Source organism: Lemur catta, unplaced genomic scaffold (genome assembly GCF_020740605.2).
Source record: "Lemur catta isolate mLemCat1 unplaced genomic scaffold, mLemCat1.pri scaffold_197_ctg1, whole genome shotgun sequence".
NCBI lineage: Eukaryota > Metazoa > Chordata > Mammalia > Primates > Lemuridae > Lemur > Lemur catta.
The window spans coordinates 1-26415 of record NW_025423813.1 but is presented as its reverse complement, the minus strand read 5'-3'; the positions used below and the strand labels follow the sequence as shown (position 1 = coordinate 26415).

The 26415-nt window shown below is 53.9% G+C and overlaps 4 non-coding genes and 7 pseudogenes across 4 annotated transcripts; all 11 read left to right on the top strand.

Annotated features, from left to right (window-relative positions):
• Positions 1-357: 357 nt before the first annotated feature.
• LOC123629659 lies at positions 358-476 on the top strand. Its single transcript, XR_006732139.1, has one exon. It is a non-coding gene; the product is annotated as a 5S ribosomal RNA (ribosomal RNA).
• A 3460-nt stretch (positions 477-3936) lies between these two features.
• LOC123629648 lies at positions 3937-4055 on the top strand (annotated as a pseudogene).
• Positions 4056-5246: 1191 nt separating this feature from the next.
• Positions 5247-5365, top strand: LOC123629658. Its single transcript, XR_006732138.1, has one exon. It is a non-coding gene; the product is annotated as a 5S ribosomal RNA (ribosomal RNA).
• A 3459-nt stretch (positions 5366-8824) lies between these two features.
• On the top strand, positions 8825-8943 carry LOC123629649 (annotated as a pseudogene).
• A 1191-nt stretch (positions 8944-10134) lies between these two features.
• LOC123629657 lies at positions 10135-10253 on the top strand. Its single transcript, XR_006732137.1, has one exon. It is a non-coding gene; the product is annotated as a 5S ribosomal RNA (ribosomal RNA).
• Positions 10254-13715: 3462 nt separating this feature from the next.
• Positions 13716-13836, top strand: LOC123629656 (annotated as a pseudogene).
• Positions 13837-15028: 1192 nt separating this feature from the next.
• LOC123629655 lies at positions 15029-15147 on the top strand (annotated as a pseudogene).
• Positions 15148-18585: 3438 nt separating this feature from the next.
• LOC123629653 lies at positions 18586-18704 on the top strand (annotated as a pseudogene).
• Positions 18705-19893: 1189 nt separating this feature from the next.
• On the top strand, positions 19894-20012 carry LOC123629654 (annotated as a pseudogene).
• Positions 20013-23450: 3438 nt separating this feature from the next.
• On the top strand, positions 23451-23569 carry LOC123629652 (annotated as a pseudogene).
• A 1192-nt stretch (positions 23570-24761) lies between these two features.
• On the top strand, positions 24762-24880 carry LOC123629647. Its single transcript, XR_006732136.1, has one exon. It is a non-coding gene; the product is annotated as a 5S ribosomal RNA (ribosomal RNA).
• The last annotated feature ends 1535 nt before the right edge of the window (positions 24881-26415 follow it).

The window sequence follows — 26415 nt, the reverse complement described above, 5'->3', positions numbered from 1 at the left end:
CCTCCCGGCCCCGCCCCAAAGCCCCTCCCCACCGTGCCCTCGCGTGGGCCGGCGGAGGGCCCTCTCTCGCGCACTCTCCGGCTCCGGCCCTCCGCTCCCACGCGTGGAAGCCTGTCCCTGCGCGCGTGCCCGTGGGTCTGCTCCTCGGGCTGTGGGACGGCGGTGCGTCCGTGGTTTGGGTGGGGGTGGGAGGGTGCGCGCGCGAGACCCGTGAGGCTCCGCCTGGCCCCCCACCCCCACCCCGATCCGGGCAGGTGGGCTAGCGAAGGGCCAGGGCGGCGGGAGGGACCCGACTGCGCAGGGAGGGACGCGTCGCAGCAGCTCGGCCTCTTGAGGCGTCCGGGGGCGGCCGCCCTCGTCTACGGCCAGACCACCCTGAACGCACCCGATCTCGTCTCACCTCGGAAGCTAAGCAGGGTCGGGCCCGGTTAGTACTTGGATGGGAGACCGCCTGGGAATCCCGGGTGCCGTAGGCTTTTTGCTCTGCCTCTCTTTCTGCCCCGCCCCCCTGGGCTGGGAAGGGGAGGGGGGGCCTTCGCCCTCCGCGCCCGCCCCGGCTCCCGCCCCCGGCCGGCCCGGACCCCGCCCCGTGGCCCCTGGAGAGAGGGTCAGATTGGAGATGTGGAGGCTCAGTCCCCGAGGCTGCCGCCCCTCACACACCTGCCGCAGGCCCGGGCCTCCGGAACTTCGGACCGACCGGCTCTGAATTCAGGACACAGTCTAAAGTTGTCCAAGGAGATGACCACGTTACCACCCTGGGAAAGGAAAAATTGGATCCTATCCATATATGCAGAAGAAGAGAATCTAAACAGTTGGCTATCCGTTCACGGGAACATAACTTAAGAATCCAGATGCGAAGACATCTAGAAACACTTTTCAAACGTCTAAATCTTTAGAAAATATTCTGAAGGATTAAGAGGTAGAAGCATTCTTTGGACAGTCACGAGCAAGACCAGGGTGTCGATAGGAAATCCTTCTGTTCGATACTGCAAGAGACGCTCCAAAAACATACTACAACAAGGGAAAACACTAACAATATATGGGAAAGGAAAATCACCTTTCTTCATTTTCCTCACCTCCTACGGTTCTCAAAATAGAATGTTTGCCCCTATGCGCGGGAGACCTGTAGAAATCCTAGGTGAGTCCAGCAAGATAGCTCTAGATGAAATCAACATTCGATCGATAGTTTCGATATTTCTTGTTTCCTCGCAAATACACAATAATGAATGCAATTCTTGAAAAGGATAACATTCAAAGTCACAGAAAATCCACACAGCACCTACGGGGCAAAGGTGCCAACTTCGATGGAAAACTTAGCAAAAACGTACATGATGGCTCCCATCGATGGAGAGGCTATCCCGTAGTCCTCCATAGACGGACACAGAGTCCCCAAACTAATCATTTCCCCCACATTAATAAATAATCCCATTTAAACAGGGTTTATATCTAGAAACTTACAGTCTGCTTCTTTCTCTTTTTCTTTTAATTTGGGAAAGGGATATGTTAAAGAATGATGATAATGATCATGATTATCATTATGATTATTATATTAAATCGAATTAACCGTACCAAAACCCCACCACTCACCTTATAAAAATGGGAGTTGATGCATATGTCGGAAGCCGCTGTGTATCTTTTTCTCAAGGCGTGGAACCACAAAAACGCTTCTCCCAAACAAATCCCATCTCGACTGTCATCCTTTTCCTTGCTTTTCCTTTGAAAGTTTTTGCTCTCTGTTATAGGACTATCTCATTGAGGTAGTTTGTTAATTTCACAGTTTATAGAATAGATGTGGAACCATTCTGGATTCCTTCTGGGTAACTTGTGTGCCAGGGGAAACCTTCTGTTTGGAGAATACTCCTCGCTTACACAGGAAGCTGCAGTTCATCAGCGCTGCTAGAGAATGGCACTGCACGAATCAGTCGGAAGTATCTTTATCCGATCTTTGAGTAGGTCCGTGTACAAGGGGCTCCCGTGAGGATTACCCTAGATGCTTCCTGGTCACATGTGCCCTATCTTCTCTCTGGTACGTGCTACTCAGAGAATATGCTTGCTCCTGAATTATGCCAGTGTTTATTCATTTCCATTTAGGCTACAGTGTTTTCCAAATGGTCCTATAATTTCGCCTCCCATATCAGCAGGGTGTGTGCAAGAGTTTTCCTCAAAGCCAACACAGTGATCAGTTTCTTAAGTTTCCTCAATCTGGTGAGTTGGAAACTATATCTGGCTTCATTTTTTATTCTGCATTTCCTTGACCAATAATGAGGACACGGGGCCAAAGGCGTATTAAGCGTATTAAACGTAGATATTCTGTAACAGTAATATTTTGCCAATTATATGGGCTACAGATACCTTGTCCTGTTTGCAGCTTGTTTTTGACCCTCTTCATGGTATCTTTGGAAACTTTTCATGATGGGAAATTTGGAATAGAAACAAAATCGGAAAGAATAGTAGAGTATTTTCTCACTCCCCTGACTCAAGAAATCACCAACCCCTGGCCAGATCTTGTTTCTTTTATACCCCTCCTACCTTAAGTTCATGATCCCCTTAATAATATCCCTCCAACGATAAAAAGTCAATATGTTTCTATCAAAGGTAGAGGCTTTCTTCCCTTTTTCAGGGTACTCACAGCCACCTTATTCCATGTAAAAATTTCACCGTGTTAGAGATAACAGCAAGTACTCAATGTTTGCGTTTCCCTGAGACACACACGCTCATTTCAGTTTCTTTGAATCCAGTCCAAATACAGTCCATACCTTGTGAGGGGTTGAGATGTCTTTTGAAAGAGTGTCCATACATCGCGACTAGTCGGGGGCAGCCCCGGTTGTCACCATTTCCCTTTGTTTCCTACCGCTGTCCGCAGTGACCCGAGCTATTTTTGCATTGTGAGGGGTTTCATCGTGGATTTAAACGTATTTAACGTGTTTCAATATCTTGCAATCATTAGACTTGCTGGCGATCAAACCGTCCTGTGTTTGGCAAACGGGAGTCTACTCATTCTGGTTCCTGTGTCTTTTGACGTGACCCTCGTCCTGTTGGATATGGTAGCATCCGCGCTTCCCAGTATGAGAAGCGTGCGTTTCCCGCCCCAGACTTCAAGTCAGCGTATGTCTCCAGTAAGTCTTAGGACCGTTTAATAACGATGGTTGGCGGAGACCACGATCTAGAGGCTGGTGAAATGCACTAGTGTCGAGTTCGCACCTATGTCTCAGCACTTACCGTGGAAAAACTTAAAAAAAAAAAAAAAAAAAAAAAAGAAAAGAAAAGAAAGAAAGAGAGAAAGAAAAGAAAAAAAAAATTACAGGAAAACACATTGAGTTTACACTGATAATCCAAGTTCAAACTGAGAACTGAGAGTTTTTTTACATTACTTTACCGATTTCACCTCTTCCTCTCACACCCAGATTCCCAGTACCCAAAGACACCAACAGCATTTCTTCTTTGCAGGATCCCACAGAATAATCGTAGCCATGCACCATAGAACCGTGGACTGGTTCCTACTGCATGAACTAGGAAAGGCGAGGAAGGAACCTTCTATTGTTCCGGCTGCACTGTGAAAATGTAAGAGCTGCCGTCCGCCGAAGCCAGTCTGCTCATGTCCAAGGAGCTCTGAGCCACGTCACACTCCTTTGGAATATTTCCCTGAGCCTTCATGTGGGCTCCTGACGTCTGTAGAATCTGACAAGTCACACATTGTCCTCCCGTTTGTGTCCTCCGTGCTTTGAATAGATGTGCTATTGAGTGTTTGAATTTTGTTGTCATTGGTGTATGTGTTTGTGGCAAAGTGTTGAGTGTTTGGTGTGTATGTAGCAGCTAGAGAGCGAGGCTCTGAAGGCTACTGGGCAGCAGGAGGGCGCGGGGTCGGGTGGGGGGCGCTGGGCCGGGAGGGCCGCGTAGCAGCTGGGCCTCTCGAGGCGTCCGGGGACGGCCGCTGCCGTCTAGGGCCATAGCACCCTGAACGTGCCCGATCTCGTCTGGTCTGGGAAGCTAAGCAGGGTCGGGCCAGGTTAGTACTTGGATGGGAGACCGCCTGGGAATACCGGGTGCTGTAGGCTTTTGCTTCTTCTTTTGTCCCGCCCGCTGGGGGGTCGGGGGTGGGGGGGCCCCCCGCCTTCTGCGCCCGCCCCCACTTTCGCCCTCGGGCCCCGGCCCCTCCCCCCCCTCGGCGCGACCCGCTGCCCCCGCCCGGGGCTTCCTCCCCTCTCCCCCGCTGCAGCACCACCGCCAGGTGGCGGCAGCGGCAGAGCGTCCCAGGCGTTCCGTTGGGCCGGCAGCGGAGCCCCAACCCTGGGCCCCACACCGGGCCGGGGCCGGGCGGCGGGATCCCTAAGTGCCGCTGGGTCTCCTCTCCCCCCGACCCCGCACCCGCCGCCCCGCACTCCGGGACATCGCGTACACCCGGCGCGGGACAGCCCACGGCGGCAAACCGTGTCCTGGGCCCCCGGACACCCGGCCCACCGTGCACTTTCTCTCCGCCGCACACCCGGGCCTCGGGCCCGGGCCTCACGCCGGGCGGGCTCCTCGCCGCCGCCGGGGCTCCCGAGAGACACACCGGCGCGCCGCACAGGGCGAGTCGCTGGCCACCTGGGCAGAGAGGACACACAACAGCACACGGAGCGCACGCACCCAAACCCAAACCACCCACCGGCCCCTTGACCCCTGGCTACACACCCCAAACCCCACCCCAGCGGGCCACAGGATAGCCGGCTCTGGCCCCCCGCGCCGCCCCCCGCCCCCGCGCGGGGGCTGCTGCCACACGCAGGCCCTGAGGGGAATCGGGGCAGAACGGTCCTCCCCGGACGGGGGTGGGGTGGCGGGGTGGGGGGGGACACTGCAGATCTTCAGGACCTCCGGGTGACGGACCAGCGGCAGGCACGGCCCTGCCTCCTCCTCCCGGCCCCGCCCCAAAGCCCCTCCCCACCGTGCCCTCGCGTGGGCCGGCGGAGGGCCCTCTCTCGCGCACTCTCCGGCTCCGGCCCTCCGCTCCCACGCGTGGAAGCCTGTCCCTGCGCGCGTGCCCGTGGGTCTGCTCCTCGGGCTGTGGGACGGCGGTGCGTCCGTGGTTTGGGTGGGGGTGGGAGGGTGCGCGCGCGAGACCCGTGAGGCTCCGCCTGGCCCCCCACCCCCACCCCGATCCGGGCAGGTGGGCTAGCGAAGGGCCAGGGCGGCGGGAGGGACCCGACTGCGCAGGGAGGGACGCGTCGCAGCAGCTCGGCCTCTTGAGGCGTCCGGGGGCGGCCGCCCTCGTCTACGGCCAGACCACCCTGAACGCACCCGATCTCGTCTCACCTCGGAAGCTAAGCAGGGTCGGGCCCGGTTAGTACTTGGATGGGAGACCGCCTGGGAATCCCGGGTGCCGTAGGCTTTTTGCTCTGCCTCTCTTTCTGCCCCGCCCCCCTGGGCTGGGAAGGGGAGGGGGGGCCTTCGCCCTCCGCGCCCGCCCCGGCTCCCGCCCCCGGCCGGCCCGGACCCCGCCCCGTGGCCCCTGGAGAGAGGGTCAGATTGGAGATGTGGAGGCTCAGTCCCCGAGGCTGCCGCCCCTCACACACCTGCCGCAGGCCCGGGCCTCCGGAACTTCGGACCGACCGGCTCTGAATTCAGGACACAGTCTAAAGTTGTCCAAGGAGATGACCACGTTACCACCCTGGGAAAGGAAAAATTGGATCCTATCCATATATGCAGAAGAAGAGAATCTAAACAGTTGGCTATCCGTTCACGGGAACATAACTTAAGAATCCAGATGCGAAGACATCTAGAAACACTTTTCAAACGTCTAAATCTTTAGAAAATATTCTGAAGGATTAAGAGGTAGAAGCATTCTTTGGACAGTCACGAGCAAGACCAGGGTGTCGATAGGAAATCCTTCTGTTCGATACTGCAAGAGACGCTCCAAAAACATACTACAACAAGGGAAAACACTAACAATATATGGGAAAGGAAAATCACCTTTCTTCATTTTCCTCACCTCCTACGGTTCTCAAAATAGAATGTTTGCCCCTATGCGCGGGAGACCTGTAGAAATCCTAGGTGAGTCCAGCAAGATAGCTCTAGATGAAATCAACATTCGATCGATAGTTTCGATATTTCTTGTTTCCTCGCAAATACACACTAATGAATGCAATTCTTGAAAAGGATAACATTCAAAGTCACAGAAAATCCACACAGCACCTACGGGGCAAAGGTGCCAACTTCGATGGAAAACTTAGCAAAAACGTACATGATGGCTCCCATCGATGGAGAGGCTATCCCGTAGTCCTCCATAGACGGACACAGAGTCCCCAAACTAATCATTTCCCCCACATTAATAAATAATCCCATTTAAACAGGGTTTATATCTAGAAACTTACAGTCTGCTTCTTTCTCTTTTTCTTTTAATTTGGGAAAGGGATATGTTAAAGAATGATGATAATGATCATGATTATCATTATGATTATTATATTAAATCGAATTAACCGTACCAAAACCCCACCACTCACCTTATAAAAATGGGAGTTGATGCATATGTCGGAAGCCGCTGTGTATCTTTTTCTCAAGGCGTGGAACCACAAAAACGCTTCTCCCAAACAAATCCCATCTCGACTGTCATCCTTTTCCTTGCTTTTCCTTTGAAAGTTTTTGCTCTCTGTTATAGGACTATCTCATTGAGGTAGTTTGTTAATTTCACAGTTTATAGAATAGATGTGGAACCATTCTGGATTCCTTCTGGGTAACTTGTGTGCCAGGGGAAACCTTCTGTTTGGAGAATACTCCTCGCTTACACAGGAAGCTGCAGTTCATCAGCGCTGCTAGAGAATGGCACTGCACGAATCAGTCGGAAGTATCTTTATCCGATCTTTGAGTAGGTCCGTGTACAAGGGGCTCCCGTGAGGATTACCCTAGATGCTTCCTGGTCACATGTGCCCTATCTTCTCTCTGGTACGTGCTACTCAGAGAATATGCTTGCTCCTGAATTATGCCAGTGTTTATTCATTTCCATTTAGGCTACAGTGTTTTCCAAATGGTCCTATAATTTCGCCTCCCATATCAGCAGGGTGTGTGCAAGAGTTTTCCTCAAAGCCAACACAGTGATCAGTTTCTTAAGTTTCCTCAATCTGGTGAGTTGGAAACTATATCTGGCTTCATTTTTTATTCTGCATTTCCTTGACCAATAATGAGGACACGGGGCCAAAGGCGTATTAAGCGTATTAAACGTAGATATTCTGTAACAGTAATATTTTGCCAATTATATGGGCTACAGATACCTTGTCCTGTTTGCAGCTTGTTTTTGACCCTCTTCATGGTATCTTTGGAAACTTTTCATGATGGGAAATTTGGAATAGAAACAAAATCGGAAAGAATAGTAGAGTATTTTCTCACTCCCCTGACTCAAGAAATCACCAACCCCTGGCCAGATCTTGTTTCTTTTATACCCCTCCTACCTTAAGTTCATGATCCCCTTAATAATATCCCTCCAACGATAAAAAGTCAATATGTTTCTATCAAAGGTAGAGGCTTTCTTCCCTTTTTCAGGGTACTCACAGCCACCTTATTCCATGTAAAAATTTCACCGTGTTAGAGATAACAGCAAGTACTCAATGTTTGCGTTTCCCTGAGACACACACGCTCATTTCAGTTTCTTTGAATCCAGTCCAAATACAGTCCATACCTTGTGAGGGGTTGAGATGTCTTTTGAAAGAGTGTCCATACATCGCGACTAGTCGGGGGCAGCCCCGGTTGTCACCATTTCCCTTTGTTTCCTACCGCTGTCCGCAGTGACCCGAGCTATTTTTGCATTGTGAGGGGTTTCATCGTGGATTTAAACGTATTTAACGTGTTTCAATATCTTGCAATCATTAGACTTGCTGGCGATCAAACCGTCCTGTGTTTGGCAAACGGGAGTCTACTCATTCTGGTTCCTGTGTCTTTTGACGTGACCCTCGTCCTGTTGGATATGGTAGCATCCGCGCTTCCCAGTATGAGAAGCGTGCGTTTCCCGCCCCAGACTTCAAGTCAGCGTATGTCTCCAGTAAGTCTTAGGACCGTTTAATAACGATGGTTGGTGGAGACCACGATCTAGAGGCTGGTGAAATGCACTAGTGTCGAGTTCGCACCTATGTCTCAGCACTTACCGTGGAAAAACTTAAAAAAAAAAAAAAAAAAAAAAAGAAAAGAAAAGAAAGAAAGAGAGAAAGAAAAGAAAAAAAAAATTACAGGAAAACACATTGAGTTTACACTGATAATCCAAGTTCAAACTGAGAACTGAGAGTTTTTTTACATTACTTTACCGATTTCACCTCTTCCTCTCACACCCAGATTCCCAGTACCCAAAGACACCAACAGCATTTCTTCTTTGCAGGATCCCACAGAATAATCGTAGCCATGCACCATAGAACCGTGGACTGGTTCCTACTGCATGAACTAGGAAAGGCGAGGAAGGAACCTTCTATTGTTCCGGCTGCACTGTGAAAATGTAAGAGCTGCCGTCCGCCGAAGCCAGTCTGCTCATGTCCAAGGAGCTCTGAGCCACGTCACACTCCTTTGGAATATTTCCCTGAGCCTTCATGTGGGCTCCTGACGTCTGTAGAATCTGACAAGTCACACATTGTCCTCCCGTTTGTGTCCTCCGTGCTTTGAATAGATGTGCTATTGAGTGTTTGAATTTTGTTGTCATTGGTGTATGTGTTTGTGGCAAAGTGTTGAGTGTTTGGTGTGTATGTAGCAGCTAGAGAGCGAGGCTCTGAAGGCTACTGGGCAGCAGGAGGGCGCGGGGTCGGGTGGGGGGCGCTGGGCCGGGAGGGCCGCGTAGCAGCTGGGCCTCTCGAGGCGTCCGGGGACGGCCGCTGCCGTCTAGGGCCATAGCACCCTGAACGTGCCCGATCTCCTCTGGTCTGGGAAGCTAAGCAGGGTCGGGCCAGGTTAGTACTTGGATGGGAGACCGCCTGGGAATACCGGGTGCTGTAGGCTTTTGCTTCTTCTTTTGTCCCGCCCGCTGGGGGGTCGGGGGTGGGGGGGCCCCCCGCCTTCTGCGCCCGCCCCCACTTTCGCCCTCGGGCCCCGGCCCCTCCCCCCCCTCGGCGCGACCCGCTGCCCCCGCCCGGGGCTTCCTCCCCTCTCCCCCGCTGCAGCACCACCGCCAGGTGGCGGCAGCGGCAGAGCGTCCCAGGCGTTCCGTTGGGCCGGCAGCGGAGCCCCAACCCTGGGCCCCACACCGGGCCGGGGCCGGGCGGCGGGATCCCTAAGTGCCGCTGGGTCTCCTCTCCCCCCGACCCCGCACCCGCCGCCCCGCACTCCGGGACATCGCGTACACCCGGCGCGGGACAGCCCACGGCGGCAAACCGTGTCCTGGGCCCCCGGACACCCGGCCCACCGTGCACTTTCTCTCCGCCGCACACCCGGGCCTCGGGCCCGGGCCTCACGCCGGGCGGGCTCCTCGCCGCCGCCGGGGCTCCCGAGAGACACACCGGCGCGCCGCACAGGGCGAGTCGCTGGCCACCTGGGCAGAGAGGACACACAACAGCACACGGAGCGCACGCACCCAAACCCAAACCACCCACCGGCCCCTTGACCCCTGGCTACACACCCCAAACCCCACCCCAGCGGGCCACAGGATAGCCGGCTCTGGCCCCCCGCGCCGCCCCCCGCCCCCGCGCGGGGGCTGCTGCCACACGCAGGCCCTGAGGGGAATCGGGGCAGAACGGTCCTCCCCGGACGGGGGTGGGGTGGCGGGGTGGGGGGGGACACTGCAGATCTTCAGGACCTCCGGGTGACGGACCAGCGGCAGGCACGGCCCTGCCTCCTCCTCCCGGCCCCGCCCCAAAGCCCCTCCCCACCGTGCCCTCGCGTGGGCCGGCGGAGGGCCCTCTCTCGCGCACTCTCCGGCTCCGGCCCTCCGCTCCCACGCGTGGAAGCCTGTCCCTGCGCGCGTGCCCGTGGGTCTGCTCCTCGGGCTGTGGGACGGCGGTGCGTCCGTGGTTTGGGTGGGGGTGGGAGGGTGCGCGCGCGAGACCCGTGAGGCTCCGCCTGGCCCCCCACCCCCACCCCGATCCGGGCAGGTGGGCTAGCGAAGGGCCAGGGCGGCGGGAGGGACCCGACTGCGCAGGGAGGGACGCGTCGCAGCAGCTCGGCCTCTTGAGGCGTCCGGGGGCGGCCGCCCTCGTCTACGGCCAGACCACCCTGAACGCACCCGATCTCGTCTCACCTCGGAAGCTAAGCAGGGTCGGGCCCGGTTAGTACTTGGATGGGAGACCGCCTGGGAATCCCGGGTGCCGTAGGCTTTTTGCTCTGCCTCTCTTTCTGCCCCGCCCCCCTGGGCTGGGAAGGGGAGGGGGGGCCTTCGCCCTCCGCGCCCGCCCCGGCTCCCGCCCCCGGCCGGCCCGGACCCCGCCCCGTGGCCCCTGGAGAGAGGGTCAGATTGGAGATGTGGAGGCTCAGTCCCCGAGGCTGCCGCCCCTCACACACCTGCCGCAGGCCCGGGCCTCCGGAACTTCGGACCGACCGGCTCTGAATTCAGGACACAGTCTAAAGTTGTCCAAGGAGATGACCACGTTACCACCCTGGGAAAGGAAAAATTGGATCCTATCCATATATGCAGAAGAAGAGAATCTAAACAGTTGGCTATCCGTTCACGGGAACATAACTTAAGAATCCAGATGCGAAGACATCTAGAAACACTTTTCAAACGTCTAAATCTTTAGAAAATATTCTGAAGGATTAAGAGGTAGAAGCATTCTTTGGACAGTCACGAGCAAGACCAGGGTGTCGATAGGAAATCCTTCTGTTCGATACTGCAAGAGACGCTCCAAAAACATACTACAACAAGGGAAAACACTAACAATATATGGGAAAGGAAAATCACCTTTCTTCATTTTCCTCACCTCCTACGGTTCTCAAAATAGAATGTTTGCCCCTATGCGCGGGAGACCTGTAGAAATCCTAGGTGAGTCCAGCAAGATAGCTCTAGATGAAATCAACATTCGATCGATAGTTTCGATATTTCTTGTTTCCTCGCAAATACACACTAATGAATGCAATTCTTGAAAAGGATAACATTCAAAGTCACAGAAAATCCACACAGCACCTACGGGGCAAAGGTGCCAACTTCGATGGAAAACTTAGCAAAAACGTACATGATGGCTCCCATCGATGGAGAGGCTATCCCGTAGTCCTCCATAGACGGACACAGAGTCCCCAAACTAATCATTTCCCCCACATTAATAAATAATCCCATTTAAACAGGGTTTATATCTAGAAACTTACAGTCTGCTTCTTTCTCTTTTTCTTTTAATTTGGGAAAGGGATATGTTAAAGAATGATGATAATGATCATGATTATCATTATGATTATTATATTAAATCGAATTAACCGTACCAAAACCCCACCACTCACCTTATAAAAATGGGAGTTGATGCATATGTCGGAAGCCGCTGTGTATCTTTTTCTCAAGGCGTGGAACCACAAAAACGCTTCTCCCAAACAAATCCCATCTCGACTGTCATCCTTTTCCTTGCTTTTCCTTTGAAAGTTTTTGCTCTCTGTTATAGGACTATCTCATTGAGGTAGTTTGTTAATTTCACAGTTTATAGAATAGATGTGGAACCATTCTGGATTCCTTCTGGGTAACTTGTGTGCCAGGGGAAACCTTCTGTTTGGAGAATACTCCTCGCTTACACAGGAAGCTGCAGTTCATCAGCGCTGCTAGAGAATGGCACTGCACGAATCAGTCGGAAGTATCTTTATCCGATCTTTGAGTAGGTCCGTGTACAAGGGGCTCCCGTGAGGATTACCCTAGATGCTTCCTGGTCACATGTGCCCTATCTTCTCTCTGGTACGTGCTACTCAGAGAATATGCTTGCTCCTGAATTATGCCAGTGTTTATTCATTTCCATTTAGGCTACAGTGTTTTCCAAATGGTCCTATAATTTCGCCTCCCATATCAGCAGGGTGTGTGCAAGAGTTTTCCTCAAAGCCAACACAGTGATCAGTTTCTTAAGTTTCCTCAATCTGGTGAGTTGGAAACTATATCTGGCTTCATTTTTTATTCTGCATTTCCTTGACCAATAATGAGGACACGGGGCCAAAGGCGTATTAAGCGTATTAAACGTAGATATTCTGTAACAGTAATATTTTGCCAATTATATGGGCTACAGATACCTTGTCCTGTTTGCAGCTTGTTTTTGACCCTCTTCATGGTATCTTTGGAAACTTTTCATGATGGGAAATTTGGAATAGAAACAAAATCGGAAAGAATAGTAGAGTATTTTCTCACTCCCCTGACTCAAGAAATCACCAACCCCTGGCCAGATCTTGTTTCTTTTATACCCCTCCTACCTTAAGTTCATGATCCCCTTAATAATATCCCTCCAACGATAAAAAGTCAATATGTTTCTATCAAAGGTAGAGGCTTTCTTCCCTTTTTCAGGGTACTCACAGCCACCTTATTCCATGTAAAAATTTCACCGTGTTAGAGATAACAGCAAGTACTCAATGTTTGCGTTTCCCTGAGACACACACGCTCATTTCAGTTTCTTTGAATCCAGTCCAAATACAGTCCATACCTTGTGAGGGGTTGAGATGTCTTTTGAAAGAGTGTCCATACATCGCGACTAGTCGGGGGCAGCCCCGGTTGTCACCATTTCCCTTTGTTTCCTACCGCTGTCCGCAGTGACCCGAGCTATTTTTGCATTGTGAGGGGTTTCATCGTGGATTTAAACGTATTTAACGTGTTTCAATATCTTGCAATCATTAGACTTGCTGGCGATCAAACCGTCCTGTGTTTGGCAAACGGGAGTCTACTCATTCTGGTTCCTGTGTCTTTTGACGTGACCCTCGTCCTGTTGGATATGGTAGCATCCGCGCTTCCCAGTATGAGAAGCGTGCGTTTCCCGCCCCAGACTTCAAGTCAGCGTATGTCTCCAGTAAGTCTTAGGACCGTTTAATAACGATGGTTGGCGGAGACCACGATCTAGAGGCTGGTGAAATGCACTAGTGTCGAGTTCGCACCTATGTCTCAGCACTTACCGTGGAAAAACTTAAAAAAAAAAAAAAAAAAAAAAAGAAAAGAAAAGAAAGAAAGAGAGAAAGAAAAGAAAAAAAAAATTACAGGAAAACACATTGAGTTTACACTGATAATCCAAGTTCAAACTGAGAACTGAGAGTTTTTTTACATTACTTTACCGATTTCACCTCTTCCTCTCACACCCAGATTCCCAGTCCCCAAAGACACCAACAGCATTTCTTCTTTGCAGGATCCCACAGAATAATCGTAGCCATGCACCATAGAACCGTGGACTGGTTCCCACTGCATGAAGTAGGAAAGGCGAGGAAGGAACTTTCTACTTTTCCGGCTGCTCCACTGTGAAAATGTAAGAGCTGCCGTCCGCCGAAGCCAGTCTGCTCATGTCCAAGGAGCTCTGAGCCACGTCACACTCCTTTGGAATATTTCCCTGAGCCTTCATGTGGGCTCCTGACGTCTGTAGAATCTGACAAGTCACACATTGTCCTCCCGTTTGTGTCCTCCGTGCTTTGAATAGATGTGCTATTGAGTGTTTGAATTTTGTTGTCATTGGTGTATGTGTTTGTGGCAAAGTGTTGAGTGTTTGGTGTGTATGTAGCAGCTAGAGAGCGAGGCTCTGAAGGCTACTGGGCAGCAGGAGGGCGCGGGGTCGGGTGGGGGGCGCTGGGCCGGGAGGGCCGCGTAGCAGCTGGGCCTCTCGAGGCGTCCGGGGACGGCCGCTGCCGTCTAGGGCCATAGCACCCTGAACGTGCCCGATCTCGTCTGGTCTGGGAAGCTAAGCAGGGTCGGGGGCCCGGTTAGTACTTGGATGGGAGACCGCCTGGGAATACCGGGTGCTGTAGGCTTTTGCTTCTTCTTTTGTCCCGCCCGCCGGGGGGTCGGGGGTGGGGGGGCCCCCCCTCGCCTTCTGCGCCCGCCCCCACTTTCGCCCTCGGGCCCCGGCCCCTCCCCCCCCTCGGCGCGACCCGCTGCCCCCGCCCGGGGCTTCCTCCCCTCTCCCCCGCTGCAGCACCACCGCCAGGTGGCGGCAGCGGCAGAGCGTCCCAGGCGTTCCGTTGGGCCGGCAGCGGAGCCCCAACCCTGGGCCCCACACCGGGCCGGGGCCGGGCGGCGGGATCCCTAAGTGCCGCCGGGTCTCCTCTCCCCCGGACCCCGCACCCGCCGCCCCGCACTCCGGGACATCGCGTACACCCGGCGCGGGACAGCCCACGGCGGCAAACCGTGTCCTGGGCCCCCGGACACCCGGCCCACCGTGCACTTTCTCTCCGCCGCACACCCGGGCCTCGGGCCCGGGCCTCACGCCGGGCGGGCTCCTCGCCGCCGACGGGGCTCCGAGAGACACACCGGCGCGCCGCACAGGGCGAGTCGCTGGCCCCCTGGGCAGAGAGGACACACAACAGCACACGGAGCGCACGCACCCAAACCCAAAGGACCCACCGGCCCCCCGACCCGTGGCTACCCACCCCAAACCCCACCCCACCGGGCTACAGGATAGCCGGCTCTGGCCGCCCCGCCGCCCCCCGCCCCCGCGCGGGGGCTGCTGCCACACGCAGGCCCTGAGGGGAATCGGGGCAGAACGGTCCTCCCCAGACGGGGGTGGGGTGGCGGGGTGGGGGGGGACACTGCAGATCTTCAGGACCTCCGGGTGACGGACCAGCGGCAGGCGCGGCCCTGCCTCCTCCTCCCGGCCCCGCCCCAAAGCCCCTCCCCACCGTGCCCTCGCGTGGGCCGGCGGAGGGCCCTCTCTCGCGCACTCTCCGGCTCCGGCCCTCCGCTCCCACGCGTGGAAGCCTGTCCCTGCGCGCGTGCCCGTGGGTCTGCTCCTCGGGGTGTGGGACGGCGGTGCGTCCGTGGTTTGGGTGGGGGTGGGAGGGCGCGCGCGCGAGACCCGTCAGGCTCCGCCTGGCCCCCCACCCCCACCCCGATAAGGGCAGGTGGGCTAGCGAAGGGCCAGGGCGGCGGGAGGGACCCGACTGCGCAGGGAGGGACGCGTCGCAGCAGATCGGCCTCTTGAGGCGTCCGGGGGCGGCCGCCCTCGTCTACGGCCAGACCGCCCTGAACGCGCCCGATCTCGTCTCACCTCGGAAGCTAAGCAGGGTCGGGCCCGGTTAGGACTTGGATGGGAGACCGCCTGGGAATCCCGGGTGCCCTAGGCTTTTTGCTCTGCTTCTTTTTCTGTCCCGCCCCCCTGGGCTGGGAAGGGGAGGGGGGGGCCTTCGCCCTCCGCGCCCGGCCCGGCTCCGCCCCCGGCCGGCCCGGACCCTGCCCCGTGGCCCCTGGAGACAGGGTCAGATTGGAGATGTGGAGGCTCAGTCCCCGAGGCTGTCGCCCCTCACACACCTGCCGCAGGTCCGGGCCTCCGGAACTTCTGACCGACCGGCTCTGAATTCAGGACACAGTCTAAAGTTGTCCAAGGAGATGACCACGTTACCACCCTAGGACAGGAAAAATTGGACCCTATCCACATATGCAGAAGAAGAGAATCTAAACAGCTGGCTATTCGTTCACGGTAACATAATTCAGGAATCCAGAGGCGAAGACATCTAGAAACACTTTTCAAACGTCTAAATCTTTAGAACATATTCTGAAGGATTAAGAAGTAGAAGCATTCTTTGGACAGTCACGAGCAAGACCAGGGTGTCGATAGGAAATCCTTCTGTTCGATACTGCAAGAGACGCTCCAAAAACATACTACAACAAGGGAAAACACTAACAATATATGGGAAAGGAAAATCACCTTTCTTCATTTTCCTCACCTCCTACGGTTCTCAAAAGAGAATGTTTGCCCCTATGCGCGGGAGACCTGTAGAAATCCTAGGTGAGTCCAGCAAGATAGCTCTAGATGAAATCAACATTCGATCGATAGTTTCGATATTTCTTATTTCCTCGCAAATACACAATAATGAATGCAATTCTTGAAAAGGATAACATTCAAAGTCACAGAAAATCCACACAGCACCTACGGGGCAAAGGTGCCAACTTAGATGGAAAACCTAGCAAAAACGTACATGATGGCTCCAATCGATGGAGAGGCTATCCCGTAGTCCTCGATAGACGGACACAGAGTCCCCAAACTAATCATTTCCCCCACATTAATAAATAATCCCATTTAAACAGGGTTTATAACTAGAAACTTACAATCTGCTTCTTTCTCTTTTTCTTTTAATTTGGGAAAGGGATATGTTAAAGAATGATGATCATGATCATGATTATCATTATGATTATTATATTAAATCGAATTAACCGTACCAAAACCCCACCACTCACCTTATAAAAATGGGAGTTGATGCATATGTGGGAAGCCGCTGTGTATCTTTGTCTCAAGGCGTGGAACCACAAAAACGCTTCTCCCAAACAAATCCCATCTCGACTGTCATCCTTTTCCTTGCTTTTCCTTTGAAAGTTTTTGCTCTCTGTTATAGGACTATCTCATTGAGGTAGTTTGTTAATTTCACAGTTTATAGAATAGATGTGGAACCATTCTGGATTCCTTCTGGGCAACTTGTGTGCCAGGGGAAACCTTCTGTTTGGAGAATACTCCTCGCTTACACAGGAAGCTGCAGTTCATCAGCGCTGCTAGAGAATGGCACTGCACGAATCAGTCGAAGCATCTTTATGCGATCTTTGACTAGGTCCGTGTACAAGGGGCTCCCGTGAGGATTACCCTAGATGCTTCCTGGTCACATGTGCCCTATCTTCTCTCTGGTACGTGCTACTCAGAGAATATGCTTGCTCCTGAATTATGCCAGTGTTTATTCATTTCCATTTAGGCTACAGTGTTTTCCAAATGGTCCTATAATTTCGCCTCCCATATCAGCAGGGTGTGTGCAAGAGTTTTCCTCAAAGCCAACACAGTGATCAGTTTCTTAAGTTTCCTCAATCTGGTGAGTTGGAAACTATATCTGGCTTCATTTTTTATTCTGCATTTCCTTGACCAATAATGAGGACACGGGGCCAAAGGCGTATTAAGCGTATTAAACGTAGATATTCTGTAACAGTCATATTTTGCCAATTATATGGGCTACAGATACCTTGTCCTGTTTGAAGCTTGTTTTTGACCCTCTTCATGGTATCTTTGGAAACTTTTTATTATGGAAAATTTGAAATAGAAACAAAATCGGAAAGAATAGCAGAATACTTTCTCACTACCCTGACTCAAGAAATCACCAACCCCTGGCCAGATCTTGTTTCTTTTATACCCCTCCTACCTTAAGTTCATGATCCCCTTAATAATATCCCTCCAACGATAAAAAGTCAATATGTTTCTATCAAAGGTAGAGGCTTTCTTCCCTTTTTCAGGGTACTCACAGCCACCTTATTCCATGTAAAAATTTCACCGTGTTAGAGATAACAGCAAGTACTCAATGTTTGCGTTTCCCTGAGACACACACGCTCATTTCAGTTTCTTTGAATCCAGTCCAAATACAGTCCATACCTTGTGAGGGGTTGAGATGTCTTTTGAAAGAGTGTCCATACATCGCGACTAGTCGGGGGCAGCCCCGGTTGTCACCATTTCCCTTTGTTTCCTACCGCTGTCCGCAGTGACCCGAGCTATTTTTGCATTGTGAGGGGTTTCATCGTGGATTTAAACGTATTGAACGTGTTTCAATATCTTGCAATTATTAGACTTGCTGGCGATCAAACCGTCCTGTGTTTGGCAAACGGGAGTCTACTCATTCTGGTTCCTGTGTCTTTTGACGTGACCCTCGTCCTGTTGGATATGGTAGCATCCGCGCTTCCCAGTATGAGAAGCGTGCGTTTCCCGCCCCAGACTTCAAGTCAGCGTATGTCTCCAGTAAGTCTTAGGACCGTTTAATAACGATGGTTGGCGGAGACCACAATCTAGATGCTGGTGAAATGCACTAGTGTCGAGTTCGCACCTATGTCTCAGCACTTACCGTGGAAAAACTTAAAAAAAAAAAAAAAAAAGAAAGAGAGAAAGAAAAGAGAAAAAAATTACAGGAAAACACATTGAGTTTACACTGATAATCCAAGTTCAAACTGAGAACTGAGAGTTTTTTTACATTACTTTACCGATTTCACCTCTTCCTCTCACACCCAGATTCCCAGTCCCCAAAGACACCAACAGCATTTCTTCTTTGCAGGATCCCACAGAATAATCGTAGCCATGCACCATAGAACCGTGGACTGGTTCCTACTGCATGAAGTAGGAAAGGCAAGGAAGGAACCTTCTATTGTTCCGGCTCCACTGTGAAAATGTAAGAGCTGCCGTCCGCCGAAGCCAGTCTGCTCATGTCCAAGGAGCTCTGAGCCACGTCACACTCCTTTGGAATATTTCCCTGAGCCTTCATGTGGGCTCCTGACGTCTGTAGAATCTGAAAAGTCACACATTGTCCTCCCGTTTGTGTCCTCCGTGCTTTGAATAGATGTGCTATTGAGTGTTTGAATTTTGTTGTCATTGGTGTATGTGTTTGTGGCAAAGTGTTGAGTGTTTGGTGTGTATGTAGCAGCTAGAGAGCGAGGCTCTGAAGGCTACTGGGCAGCAGGAGGGCGCGGGGTCGGGTGGGGGGCGCTGGGCCGGGAGGGCCGCGTAGCAGCTGGGCCTCTCGAGGCGTCCGGGGACGGCCGCTGCCGTCTAGGGCCATAGCACCCTGAACGTGCCCGATCTCCTCTGGTCTGGGAAGCTAAGCAGGGTCGGGCCCGGTAAGTACTTGGATGGGAGACCGCCTGGGAATACCGGGTGCTGTAGGCTTTTGCTTCTTCTTTTGTCCCGCCCGCCGGGGGGTCGGGGGTGGGGGGGCCCCCCGCCTTCTGCGCCCGCCCCCACTTTCGCCCTCGGGCCCCGGCCCCTGCCCCCCCTCGGCGCGACCCGCTGCCCCCGCCCGGGGCTTCCTCCCCTCTCCCCCGCTGCAGCACCACCGCCAGGTGGCGGCAGCGGCAGAGCGTCCCAGGCGTTCCGTTGGGCCGGCAGCGGAGCCCCAACCCTGGGCCCCACACCGGGCCGGGGCCGGGCGGCGGGATCCCTAAGTGCCGCCGGGTCTCCTCTCCCCCCGACCCCGCACCCGCCGCCCCGCACTCCGGGACATCGCGTACACCCGGCGCGGGACAGCCCACGGCGGCAAACCGTGTCCTGGGCCCCCGGACACCCGGCCCACCGTGCACTTTCTCTCCGCCGCACACCCGGGCCTCGGGCCCGGGCCTCACGCCGGGCGGGCTCCTCGCCGCCGACGGGGCTCCGAGAGACACACCGGCGCGCCGCACAGGGCGAGTCGCTGGCCCCCTGGGCAGAGAGGACACACAACAGCACACGGAGCGCACGCACCCAAACCCAAAGGACCCACCGGCCCCCCGACCCGTGGCTACCCACCCCAAACCCCACCCCACCGGGCTACAGGATAGCCGGCTCTGGCCGCCCCGCCGCCCCCCGCCCCCGCGCGGGGGCTGCTGCCACACGCAGGCCCTGAGGGGAATCGGGGCAGAACGGTCCTCCCCAGACGGGGGTGGGGTGGCGGGGTGGGGGGGGACACTGCAGATCTTCAGGACCTCCGGGTGACGGACCAGCGGCAGGCGCGGCCCTGCCTCCTCCTCCCGGCCCCGCCCCAAAGCCCCTCCCCACCGTGCCCTCGCGTGGGCCGGCGGAGGGCCCTCTCTCGCGCACTCTCCGGCTCCGGCCCTCCGCTCCCACGCGTGGAAGCCTGTCCCTGCGCGCGTGCCCGTGGGTCTGCTCCTCGGGGTGTGGGACGGCGGTGCGTCCGTGGTTTGGGTGGGGGTGGGAGGGCGCGCGCGCGAGACCCGTCAGGCTCCGCCTGGCCCCCCACCCCCACCCCGATAAGGGCAGGTGGGCTAGCGAAGGGCCAGGGCGGCGGGAGGGACCCGACTGCGCAGGGAGGGACGCGTCGCAGCAGATCGGCCTCTTGAGGCGTCCGGGGGCGGCCGCCCTCGTCTACGGCCAGACCGCCCTGAACGCGCCCGATCTCGTCTCACCTCGGAAGCTAAGCAGGGTCGGGCCCGGTTAGGACTTGGATGGGAGACCGCCTGGGAATCCCGGGTGCCCTAGGCTTTTTGCTCTGCTTCTTTTTCTGTCCCGCCCCCCTGGGCTGGGAAGGGGAGGGGGGGGCCTTCGCCCTCCGCGCCCGGCCCGGCTCCGCCCCCGGCCGGCCCGGACCCTGCCCCGTGGCCCCTGGAGACAGGGTCAGATTGGAGATGTGGAGGCTCAGTCCCCGAGGCTGTCGCCCCTCACACACCTGCCGCAGGTCCGGGCCTCCGGAACTTCTGACCGACCGGCTCTGAATTCAGGACACAGTCTAAAGTTGTCCAAGGAGATGACCACGTTACCACCCTAGGACAGGAAAAATTGGACCCTATCCACATATGCAGAAGAAGAGAATCTAAACAGCTGGCTATTCGTTCACGGTAACATAATTCAGGAATCCAGAGGCGAAGACATCTAGAAACACTTTTCAAACGTCTAAATCTTTAGAACATATTCTGAAGGATTAAGAAGTAGAAGCATTCTTTGGACAGTCACGAGCAAGACCAGGGTGTCGATAGGAAATCCTTCTGTTCGATACTGCAAGAGACGCTCCAAAAACATACTACAACAAGGGAAAACACTAACAATATATGGGAAAGGAAAATCACCTTTCTTCATTTTCCTCACCTCCTACGGTTCTCAAAAGAGAATGTTTGCCCCTATGCGCGGGAGACCTGTAGAAATCCTAGGTGAGTCCAGCAAGATAGCTCTAGATGAAATCAACATTCGATCGATAGTTTCGATATTTCTTATTTCCTCGCAAATACACAATAATGAATGCAATTCTTGAAAAGGATAACATTCAAAGTCACAGAAAATCCACACAGCACCTACGGGGCAAAGGTGCCAACTTAGATGGAAAACCTAGCAAAAACGTACATGATGGCTCCAATCGATGGAGAGGCTATCCCGTAGTCCTCGATAGACGGACACAGAGTCCCCAAACTAATCATTTCCCCCACATTAATAAATAATCCCATTTAAACAGGGTTTATAACTAGAAACTTACAATCTGCTTCTTTCTCTTTTTCTTTTAATTTGGGAAAGGGATATGTTAAAGAATGATGATCATGATCATGATTATCATTATGATTATTATATTAAATCGAATTAACCGTACCAAAACCCCACCACTCACCTTATAAAAATGGGAGTTGATGCATATGTGGGAAGCCGCTGTGTATCTTTGTCTCAAGGCGTGGAACCACAAAAACGCTTCTCCCAAACAAATCCCATCTCGACTGTCATCCTTTTCCTTGCTTTTCCTTTGAAAGTTTTTGCTCTCTGTTATAGGACTATCTCATTGAGGTAGTTTGTTAATTTCACAGTTTATAGAATAGATGTGGAACCATTCTGGATTCCTTCTGGGCAACTTGTGTGCCAGGGGAAACCTTCTGTTTGGAGAATACTCCTCGCTTACACAGGAAGCTGCAGTTCATCAGCGCTGCTAGAGAATGGCACTGCACGAATCAGTCGAAGCATCTTTATGCGATCTTTGACTAGGTCCGTGTACAAGGGGCTCCCGTGAGGATTACCCTAGATGCTTCCTGGTCACATGTGCCCTATCTTCTCTCTGGTACGTGCTACTCAGAGAATATGCTTGCTCCTGAATTATGCCAGTGTTTATTCATTTCCATTTAGGCTACAGTGTTTTCCAAATGGTCCTATAATTTCGCCTCCCATATCAGCAGGGTGTGTGCAAGAGTTTTCCTCAAAGCCAACACAGTGATCAGTTTCTTAAGTTTCCTCAATCTGGTGAGTTGGAAACTATATCTGGCTTCATTTTTTATTCTGCATTTCCTTGACCAATAATGAGGACACGGGGCCAAAGGCGTATTAAGCGTATTAAACGTAGATATTCTGTAACAGTCATATTTTGCCAATTATATGGGCTACAGATACCTTGTCCTGTTTGAAGCTTGTTTTTGACCCTCTTCATGGTATCTTTGGAAACTTTTTATTATGGAAAATTTGAAATAGAAACAAAATCGGAAAGAATAGCAGAATACTTTCTCACTACCCTGACTCAAGAAATCACCAACCCCTGGCCAGATCTTGTTTCTTTTATACCCCTCCTACCTTAAGTTCATGATCCCCTTAATAATATCCCTCCAACGATAAAAAGTCAATATGTTTCTATCAAAGGTAGAGGCTTTCTTCCCTTTTTCAGGGTACTCACAGCCACCTTATTCCATGTAAAAATTTCACCGTGTTAGAGATAACAGCAAGTACTCAATGTTTGCGTTTCCCTGAGACACACACGCTCATTTCAGTTTCTTTGAATCCAGTCCAAATACAGTCCATACCTTGTGAGGGGTTGAGATGTCTTTTGAAAGAGTGTCCATACATCGCGACTAGTCGGGGGCAGCCCCGGTTGTCACCATTTCCCTTTGTTTCCTACCGCTGTCCGCAGTGACCCGAGCTATTTTTGCATTGTGAGGGGTTTCATCGTGGATTTAAACGTATTGAACGTGTTTCAATATCTTGCAATTATTAGACTTGCTGGCGATCAAACCGTCCTGTGTTTGGCAAACGGGAGTCTACTCATTCTGGTTCCTGTGTCTTTTGACGTGACCCTCGTCCTGTTGGATATGGTAGCATCCGCGCTTCCCAGTATGAGAAGCGTGCGTTTCCCGCCCCAGACTTCAAGTCAGCGTATGTCTCCAGTAAGTCTTAGGACCGTTTAATAACGATGGTTGGCGGAGACCACAATCTAGATGCTGGTGAAATGCACTAGTGTCGAGTTCGCACCTATGTCTCAGCACTTACCGTGGAAAAACTTAAAAAAAAAAAAAAAAAAGAAAGAGAGAAAGAAAAGAGAAAAAAATTACAGGAAAACACATTGAGTTTACACTGATAATCCAAGTTCAAACTGAGAACTGAGAGTTTTTTTACATTACTTTACCGATTTCACCTCTTCCTCTCACACCCAGATTCCCAGTACCCAAAGACACCAACAGCATTTCTTCTTTGCAGGATCCCACAGAATAATCGTAGCCATGCACCATAGAACCGTGGACTGGTTCCTACTGCATGAAGTAGGAAAGGCAAGGAAGGAACCTTCTATTGTTCCGGCTCCACTGTGAAAATGTAAGAGCTGCCGTCCGCCGAAGCCAGTCTGCTCATGTCCAAGGAGCTCTGAGCCACGTCACACTCCTTTGGAATATTTCCCTGAGCCTTCATGTGGGCTCCTGACGTCTGTAGAATCTGACAAGTCACACATTGTCCTCCCGTTTGTGTCCTCCGTGCTTTGAATAGATGTGCTATTGAGTGTTTGAATTTTGTTGTCATTGGTGTATGTGTTTGTGGCAAAGTGTTGAGTGTTTGGTGTGTATGTAGCAGCTAGAGAGCGAGGCTCTGAAGGCTACTGGGCAGCAGGAGGGCGCGGGGTCGGGTGGGGGGCGCTGGGCCGGGAGGGCCGCGTAGCAGCTGGGCCTCTCGAGGCGTCCGGGGACGGCCGCTGCCGTCTAGGGCCATAGCACCCTGAACGTGCCCGATCTCCTCTGGTCTGGGAAGCTAAGCAGGGTCGGGCCCGGTAAGTACTTGGATGGGAGACCGCCTGGGAATACCGGGTGCTGTAGGCTTTTGCTTCTTCTTTTGTCCCGCCCGCCGGGGGGTCGGGGGTGGGGGGGCCCCCCGCCTTCTGCGCCCGCCCCCACTTTCGCCCTCGGGCCCCGGCCCCTGCCCCCCCTCGGCGCGACCCGCTGCCCCCGCCCGGGGCTTCCTCCCCTCTCCCCCGCTGCAGCACCACCGCCAGGTGGCGGCAGCGGCAGAGCGTCCCAGGCGTTCCGTTGGGCCGGCAGCGGAGCCCCAACCCTGGGCCCCACACCGGGCCGGGGCCGGGCGGCGGGATCCCTAAGTGCCGCCGGGTCTCCTCTCCCCCCGACCCCGCACCCGCCGCCCCGCACTCCGGGACATCGCGTACACCCGGCGCGGGACAGCCCACGGCGGCAAACCGTGTCCTGGGCCCCCGGACACCCGGCCCACCGTGCACTTTCTCTCCGCCGCACACCCGGGCCTCGGGCCCGGGCCTCACGCCGGGCGGGCTCCTCGCCGCCGACGGGGCTCCCGAGAGACACACCGGCGCGCCGCACAGGGCGAGTCGCTGGCCACCTGGGCAGAGAGGACACACAACAGCACACGGAGCGCACGCACCCAAACCCAAACCACCCACCGGCCCCTGGACCCCTGGCTACACACCCCAAACCCCACCCCAGCGGGCCACAGGATAGCCGGCTCCGGCCCCCGGCGCCGCCCCCCGCCCCCGCGCGGGGGCTGCTGCCACACGCAGGCCCTGAGGGGAATCGGGGCAGAACGGTCCTCCCCAGACGGGGGTGGGGTGGCGGGGTGGGGGGGGGACACTGCAGATCTTCAGGACCTCCGGGTGACGGACCAGCGGCAGGCGCGGCCCTGCCTCCTCCTCCCGGCCCCGCCCCAAAGCCCCTCCCCACCGTGCCCTCGCGTGGGCCGGCGGAGGGCCCTCTCTCGCGCACTCTCCGGCTCCGGCCCTCCGCTCCCACGCGTGGAAGCCTGTCCCTGCGCGCGTGCCCGTGGGTCTGCTCCTCGGGGTGTGGGACGGCGGTGCGTCCGTGGTTTGGGTGGGGGTGGGAGGGCGCGCGCGCGAGACCCGTGAGGCTCCGCCTGGCCCCCCACCCCCACCCCGATCCGGGCAGGTGGGCTAGCGAAGGGCCAGGGCGGCGGGAGGGACCCGACTGCGCAGGGAGGGACGCGTCGCAGCAGCTCGGCCTCTTGAGGCGTCCGGGGGCGGCCGCCCTCGTCTACGGCCAGACCACCCTGAACGCACCCGATCTCGTCTCACCTCGGAAGCTAAGCAGGGTCGGGCCCGGTTAGTACTTGGATGGGAGACCGCCTGGGAATCCCGGGTGCCGTAGGCTTTTTGCTCTGCCTCTCTTTCTGCCCCGCCCCCCTGGGCTGGGAAGGGGAGGGGGGGCCTTCGCCCTCCGCGCCCGCCCCGGCTCCCGCCCCCGGCCGGCCCGGACCCCGCCCCGTGGCCCCTGGAGAGAGGGTCAGATTGGAGATGTGGAGGCTCAGTCCCCGAGGCTGCCGCCCCTCACACACCTGCCGCAGGCCCGGGCCTCCGGAACTTCGGACCGACCGGCTCTGAATTCAGGACACAGTCTAAAGTTGTCCAAGGAGATGACCACGTTACCACCCTGGGAAAGGAAAAATTGGATCCTATCCATATATGCAGAAGAAGAGAATCTAAACAGTTGGCTATCCGTTCACGGGAACATAACTTAAGAATCCAGATGCGAAGACATCTAGAAACACTTTTCAAACGTCTAAATCTTTAGAAAATATTCTGAAGGATTAAGAGGTAGAAGCATTCTTTGGACAGTCACGAGCAAGACCAGGGTGTCGATAGGAAATCCTTCTGTTCGATACTGCAAGAGACGCTCCAAAAACATACTACAACAAGGGAAAACACTAACAATATATGGGAAAGGAAAATCACCTTTCTTCATTTTCCTCACCTCCTACGGTTCTCAAAATAGAATGTTTGCCCCTATGCGCGGGAGACCTGTAGAAATCCTAGGTGAGTCCAGCAAGATAGCTCTAGATGAAATCAACATTCGATCGATAGTTTCGATATTTCTTGTTTCCTCGCAAATACACAATAATGAATGCAATTCTTGAAAAGGATAACATTCAAAGTCACAGAAAATCCACACAGCACCTACGGGGCAAAGGTGCCAACTTCGATGGAAAACTTAGCAAAAACGTACATGATGGCTCCCATCGATGGAGAGGCTATCCCGTAGTCCTCCATAGACGGACACAGAGTCCCCAAACTAATCATTTCCCCCACATTAATAAATAATCCCATTTAAACAGGGTTTATATCTAGAAACTTACAGTCTGCTTCTTTCTCTTTTTCTTTTAATTTGGGAAAGGGATATGTTAAAGAATGATGATAATGATCATGATTATCATTATGATTATTATATTAAATCGAATTAACCGTACCAAAACCCCACCACTCACCTTATAAAAATGGGAGTTGATGCATATGTCGGAAGCCGCTGTGTATCTTTTTCTCAAGGCGTGGAACCACAAAAACGCTTCTCCCAAACAAATCCCATCTCGACTGTCATCCTTTTCCTTGCTTTTCCTTTGAAAGTTTTTGCTCTCTGTTATAGGACTATCTCATTGAGGTAGTTTGTTAATTTCACAGTTTATAGAATAGATGTGGAACCATTCTGGATTCCTTCTGGGTAACTTGTGTGCCAGGGGAAACCTTCTGTTTGGAGAATACTCCTCGCTTACACAGGAAGCTGCAGTTCATCAGCGCTGCTAGAGAATGGCACTGCACGAATCAGTCGGAAGTATCTTTATCCGATCTTTGAGTAGGTCCGTGTACAAGGGGCTCCCGTGAGGATTACCCTAGATGCTTCCTGGTCACATGTGC